The 6,422-nt window shown below is 37.9% G+C and overlaps 1 long non-coding RNA gene across 1 annotated transcript in view; it reads left to right on the top strand.

Annotated features, from left to right (window-relative positions):
* Positions 1-4,432: 4,432 nt before the first annotated feature.
* The window catches only part of LOC107575931 (uncharacterized), a 3,358-nt gene continuing 1,368 nt past the window's right edge, over positions 4,433-6,422 (top strand). The window contains exons 1-2 of the long non-coding RNA XR_001607962.1: positions 4,433-4,570; positions 4,768-4,918. This is a non-coding gene — a long non-coding RNA (uncharacterized lncRNA). The remainder of the gene's footprint in view (positions 4,571-4,767; positions 4,919-6,422) is intronic.

The following is a 6,422-nucleotide window of genomic DNA, read 5'->3' as shown; positions in this document are numbered from 1 at the left end:
CACACACACACACACACACACACACACACACACACACACACACACACACACACACACAGAGTAATAAAGTTTTAATCTGATTAAAATACCCTGTGCTGGAATTTTCATAAAGAGCTTGTGCAGGACAAATGACCTTGACAAGGTAAGCCAGGTCTCATTTTCTTTACTATGTCTTTTTATATAAATAAGAAAACAATTATTTTGTAAAGTGCACTTTACTTTTTTTTGGCAAATGTTTGTCATCCTAAATTGTGCTTCTGGTAGTAACTTGTTTTATTTAAAACCAACGTACGCACACAATCTTATGTCATTTATATAAGTCAGGTCAGGTAGAGATACTGTAGCTTTTTTAGGTAGCAACTGTGTTTTCACATTTTACAAAATATGAACAGAGCATGTTCATACTAAACAGGTCTTTTCTTGTTCATTCACAAACATCTTATCTTACCACTAGGAGTCCTCCGAGTTCCTGTAGTTTCAGCTGAAAGGAATAGGTCACCCAGAAATTACAATTTGCTTAAAATGTTCTCACTTTCGGGCCATCCAAGATGTAGAGTTTGTTTCTTCATTGAAACAGATTTTGAACTTCATTTGGAACAGATCAGTGTCTCAGCAATGGATGCTCTGCAGTGAATGGGTGCCGTCAGAATGAACCATGTACAGTTGAAGGCGCAATCTTGGCCAGACAGTCATTAAAATGGGTCTTGCCTTAGTAAAAAGTTTGAGAACTACTGTTCTAATAAAACTGCGAGCTTTCTTTATCAGTGTTAGTTTTTGGGTTAAATAGTGACTGACTCCGGTACACTTGTGTGATAACTGATTAGTACTGTGATCATAATTGATGTGTCTATCATATGAAGACCAGAAATGCAGAAGGAGCTTCTGAATGCATTTTAGATTTTTTTTCTATAGACTTTGACATGCCATACTTTACGTTTGACTGAGGGTCAAGGTGCCCATTTAGCGGATACTTATGACTAATCAGGTGGGTCTTATGCTGAGATATTGTTATTTTTGTAGATGCATTCTCTGGTTTGAAGGTGTAATTAATCAGATTTATGCACTGTGTTTTTTCTGCTGATTTGGCTAATATTTGTGTTTTTCTCTCAGGTAAAAGAAGACCAGGTTGAGAGAATGGCTGCAACAAGATCCTTATCCAATGGCTTCTGTGACCTTTCAAAAGTACAAGACGCTGTCCCGGAGAATGTAGAACATGTCAGGGAAAAATGAGGAAGATGATGGAATAAAAGGGGGCAAGAGGGCAGGTTTGAAGTGAGGGACAAGGTACACCAGGAGGATGAATGTTAAGAAAAAAATTGCTGACAAAGGAAAGGTTGTACGTGGACTAAAAATGTCCAAAATGGTAAAACATTAAGCTTTTAAGGGTCTTAAGTTGATGAGTAGTTGCTGGTTAGTGTGAGTTTAATGTGAGACCAGGGGTCTGTCCCAATACCCACACTTGCAGTCTTGACCGCTTGAGAATATGTGTCCCTGCAGCACAAAAGCAGTGTTTAAGTCGCTGGGGTATATTTGTAGCAATAACCAACAATACATTGTATGGGTCAAAATTATAGATTTTTCTTTAATGCCAAAAATCATTAGGATATTAAGTAAAGATCATGTTCCATGAAGATATTTTGTAAATTTCCTTCCGTAAATATATCAAAACTTAATGTTTGATTAGTAATATGCATTGCTAAGAACTTCATTTGGACAACTTTAAAGATGATTTTCTCAATATTTAGATTTTTTTGCACCCTCAGATTCCAGATTTTCAAATAGTTGCATCTCAGCCGAATATTGTCCGATCCTAACAAACCACACATCAATGGAAAGCTTATTTAGCCTTCAGCCTCTCAATTTTGAAAAATGTACCCTTATGGCTGGTTTTGTGGTCCAGGGTCACATATGTGCATGTGACAGATAGTAGGTGCGTGAGACTGTCCCAAATCTGAAAACTGCCGAAGCTCAAAACACACTAAATCTCTAATAGCACTTCAGCGTAACCATCACTCATCATGTTCAGGAACGCATTTGCTCTGAAAATGTGATATTTTGCGGACCTTCCATTGTAAGTAAGACTAATTAGATATTACATATAATTTGGTAGTAAAACATAAAATGTTGCACATTTTATTGGTGCAGAGATGAGTATGTGTATTTTGTAAAATACTGCTTTTTATCTCTTATGTGTCATCTGTTACATAAGTTACATTACTGAACAGACATTTAGAGGTTTATTTTAAAGTGCAAAGTATCGAAAATCAACAGGTGCAAATAAAACGCTGTAAAAAGTGTGTCCTAGTGGGTAATCAAAAGTTCTACACACTTTCAGTCTTCCAGAGATGGCAAAAGTACACACATCCTTCACTCAACACTCTTAAAAATAAAGGTGCTTCAAAAGGTTCTTCAAGCGATGCCATAGAAGAACCATTTTTGGTTCCGCAAAGAACCATTCAGTCAAAGGTTCTTTAAAGAACCATCCCTTTCTTACCTTTTTATAATCTGAAGAACCTTCTTTCGCCACAACGAAAGAAAGGTTCTTCAGATGTTAAAGGTTCTTTATGGAACCATTTAGACAGAAAGGTTATTCTATGGCATCGTGAAGCACCTTTATTTTTAAGAGTGAAGTAGAAGCACAGATACTCAGGTTTAAAAAGACTCTGGTAAAAGTACTGACTACACTTTTTTACTCAAGTTAAAGTAAAGAAGTATGGGCTCTGACATGTACTTAAGTAAAACCTAGCCATTACTACCTGTTTTAGTGTCACGCTGGTAACTGGACCTCACATCATATTAATACATTAATACAAAATAACTTTTTTGAAGAGCTAATGAATGTATCCAGGTTGAACATCCACCATGTAGAACACAAGCAGAGTAAAGACTAAGCTGATGAAAAAAAACTATTTACCATCACCCAGGCCACATTCTACATTGCAGGGTGTTTCTGCCTCTTGTCCTTGGAAACAACTCAAAATAATTATTATGCTTTAATTAGTGTGCAAGCATAATTTACACTTGTTTACCCCGATAACGTGCAGGGGCATATAACTATAAATCATTAGAAATGTCTACGGTTTTATTATAAAATATTACATTATTATGATAAAACATCTGTCACAGTAATTTCTTAATGTTTGTCAGGAAATCTTATGCATCCACTGAAAGAAAAATAACCCCTGTTCACTTCTTTACACTGGAGAAAAATGTATGGATATGGATGTTTACTTCCAATTTCTTTAGAGAAAAGGAGTTATTTCTCAAATTTTTATCCAAAATAGGGGGTTGTGGGAGCATTAGTGAACACACGCGTAATGTAATGTTTGTTTCATTCATACTGGTAGCCGAAGGCGCCCTTGTGCAGAAACTCCACAAGTGAGACTCACAGAAGTAATAGAACTGAAGACACTCCAGGAAATCCCTAAAATGGACAAAGATATCCAGCTATCAGTGTAACTGAATAAAATGCAGATAGAGACATTTTACCTGATGAAACATCAATCTAATAAACATATGATTGTGACAGTATACGATATGGTTTATCTGTTCTTCAAGCTATCTCGGTGTAACGTTCGGAGCGTGACAACAGAGTTAAGGATTCAAATGCAAGGCTTTATTTAAAGAGCGTAGTCAAGAACAGGCATGGTCAAAATACCAGCAAACAGTAACATCCAAGGTAATCCAAAAGAGTAATCCATAAACAGGCAATAGTCAGTGCAGGCAGCAAAACAATAGTAAAAAAACAGGTAAACAGTCCAAGATCCAAAAAACACGAAGGCAAGGCAAAGGAAAACAAGGGCAGGAAACACGGAAACTAGAAAACATTACAGGCTACACAATACTCAGCGATGTGTGTGAGTGCAACCTTTATAGTCCTCCTGAGCTTCGTCATGCCTAGAGCTGATCTGTGCTGGTCGCTGACTCGTCGCTCCGGCCGGACAGGGCATCACAGTATGGTGAGGGGCGTAACATTTCCGTCACACGCTTGAGGTATTCGACCAATCACAACGCACTGGATAGCTGGCCAATCACAACACACCTCGCTTTTCAGACCGATGAGCTTTGTAAAAATCGACACGTTTCAGAAAGGCGGGGCATAGAGGAGAAACAATAATGTACAGTATGTGGAAAATAATGTGTTTTGTGAACCTTAAACCGCATAAACACATTTCATTACACCAAATACACCAAATAATGTTCTTTTTAGCAACATCACATGATGCCTCAAAAGATTCCAAAATGATTTTTAGTTTTTGTACAGAATAATTCATGCAAACAAGCACCGAGGATAGGCTACCCCTGTATTTATGACAACTTGCATATGTTGTTGCTCTCCTGTATAATTCTTATTTCCATTATGTGACAGACATCATAGTCAGTATTACTGAACGCTTGTGCATCATGTTTCGTTTTACCGTAAGTCATCGTGTATCGCCTTGGTTTTTAGTGTCGTATCGAGCTCGGACTCTACAGGGAGGAACCCTCTAAACTAATTATTAAACGCCTCGATTAACAACATCCAGCAACCTGTATTTGATTGTTTTTGAACATGAGAGGATGAAAACAAGTGAGTTCTGCCAGAACGGTCTTCTCTTTCATATTTTCAGGTCGAGAAAAACCATTATCCTTCATCTGCGTTTGCACGGTGTTCTGTCATGCCATTAAAGAGTCATTGACTTCTAATACGCAGATGGATTGTACTCGAGTATTATGTAATATCTGACGCTGTTAAAGGCTGTATGTGAAATGTTTTTCCTGATGTAGGCGCTCATCATGGAGTTCGGGAATGTGAGTGCGCGTTTATTAGAAGGATTGTGAGCGCGAGTGGAAAGTGTTGTGAGGCTCTTCTGTACGTGGCAGCGACTAAAAGCACTGCAAAACAGCTGAACTAGCTGCTCTTTCCACTCAGACCGAGGTAAGCGCTGTTACATTTCAACCATTTACGCCGACTGTTTGATTTGTAACAGTTCTGCGTTCCACGCGACAGCAACATAATAACGTTACCTTTGACATCTGACCTTTACAGAGCTCTTATTGCTACAGTGTTTCTGATGATGATGCTGTTCAGATTCTTCCATTGCGTTCACGTCTTAAAGTACAGAATATCAGCTGACTGTAAGCTTGAAGTTGTACAATAGCGTTTTTGATCATGTAAAACCTGTATTAAAATAAGCTTGGCTACGTTTATATCGTTTGTATTCCTTAAATACTAGCTGTTCGTTCATTTCTGAATTTTTGGCACAAGTGTAATGTGAAATATACTCTACTGTTTTAATTTATTGATTTATGTAATTCCACTTTTACCTATTTTATCAGTAGACTCAAGTTATCTGCTGTAACGAGTCTAATGTTAATATTACTGAGTATTATTTAGTTTGTTTATAACAGCATGCAGTGTCTAAATGTAGCTGAAGATCTGCATTGCTTTATTAGAGTTATATATATATATATATTAAAGAGTTTTGCTGATGTTCTCCAGCGGTTGAAAGCTTCAGGCACACACTGCTGTAAGCAGCAGATCCTCTTGGGCTGGACAGAAAGTTTTCTAGAGTTTTCTAGAGTTTTCGCTCTCATGCACTCACTTCAGAAATATGGGAGAGTTCAGAGGTTGTGTTGGATCGCTCTTAAGGTTAGTCTTTTTTAGCAGTAAGCTTATGTTATTTGCCTTGAGTTAAATGATTTGATCAATATTGCTTTGCTCTCTTGATGTGAAAGTTTGACTCGGTTCAGATGGGACAGACAGATCACTGGAAGAGAGCCCCGCACACAGGGAAGAATCTTCAGCCTCGTCCAATGACCTTTCACCGTCCAAAGCTTAAAGAAGGACCATCAGCATAAAAAAGAGCAGCTGAAGAGAATCAAACGCTGCTGAGTTTACGTTACACTGAGTGCAGAGTCAGTCTGAACATGTGTGATTGTTTAATGAATTATACGGCTAAATGCTTGCATTGTAAATTACTAACCGAGTCGCACAAATTTACAACTCTTATAGTGGTGGAGAAAAATATTTATCGATGACTGTGGATCAATCCATAATATTCTCACTTACTGTATTTCTGTTTCAGGTCTATTGCAGAGAAAGTAGGACTATATTACAGAATCTTGTCTCAGAAGTTTGCACGAGCCACTTTAATTCACTGAAAATCCGCTCTTTAGATTTGCTAAAAAATTGTGATGCATCAAGAATCGTGTTTGTGACTTTCTGAATCCGACTCGGATTGAATCGTGAGGTCTTTAAATGGTGACCTATTTTAAAGGACTTGTGGATTCTCTGTGGTTTCCAATTTAAGTGCATCCAGTTTCACCCACGCCCAGTTAAACCGTTCCTTCTGGCAAGTTGTTCGCTGTGACAGTAATGAGCGGTCATTAGCTAGAAACTTAGTTAGTTCCCACCCTCACATTTGAACCAAAGAGTTTGC

This window comes from Sinocyclocheilus grahami, unplaced genomic scaffold, assembly GCF_001515645.1.
Source record: "Sinocyclocheilus grahami isolate Dianchi unplaced genomic scaffold, SAMN03320097.WGS_v1.1 scaffold3018.1, whole genome shotgun sequence".
NCBI lineage: Eukaryota > Metazoa > Chordata > Actinopteri > Cypriniformes > Cyprinidae > Sinocyclocheilus > Sinocyclocheilus grahami.
This window is presented reverse-complemented; position numbering and strand designations above follow the sequence as displayed.